At 53.2% G+C, this 301-nt stretch overlaps 1 long non-coding RNA gene across 3 annotated transcripts in view; it reads left to right on the forward strand.

The window, feature by feature from the left end:
* Positions 1-177: 177 nt before the first annotated feature.
* The window catches only part of LOC109290717, a 40087-nt gene continuing 39963 nt past the window's right edge, over positions 178-301 (forward strand). For all 3 annotated transcript variants that reach the window (XR_002095661.1, XR_002095659.1, XR_002095660.1), the window contains exon 1: positions 178-267. This is a non-coding gene — a long non-coding RNA (uncharacterized LOC109290717). The remainder of the gene's footprint in view (positions 268-301) is intronic.

Raw genomic sequence — 301 nt, forward strand, 5'->3', positions numbered from 1 at the left:
CCCCCCGCCCCCCCCCCCCTTGATGTGGCCTCTTGTTTAGCTTGTGGCGTGACCATGATGAAGAAATGTTTCTGGGCGCCTGGCAGTGTGATCTTTTTTTCTATAATGAGTCAGGATTTTGCAAAGAGGGCCGGAGGATTGAGGGGTTGTCTCCTTTCAAGCAGAAAAATGACAGGCGGGCTGCACCGTCTCCTTGGGAGCCTAGTCCTCGCTTGCTGTTTTGTGGGGGCTTGGGGTTTTTTGGACACCTGAAAGCTGTGACAAGTGGTGAGTTGTATTTTCTTTTCACTACCCCCCCCCC

The sequence above is a fragment of the Gavialis gangeticus genome, unplaced genomic scaffold (genome assembly GCF_001723915.1).
Source record: "Gavialis gangeticus isolate Ggan-Ray unplaced genomic scaffold, GavGan_comp1, whole genome shotgun sequence".
Lineage (NCBI taxonomy): Eukaryota > Metazoa > Chordata > Crocodylia > Gavialidae > Gavialis > Gavialis gangeticus.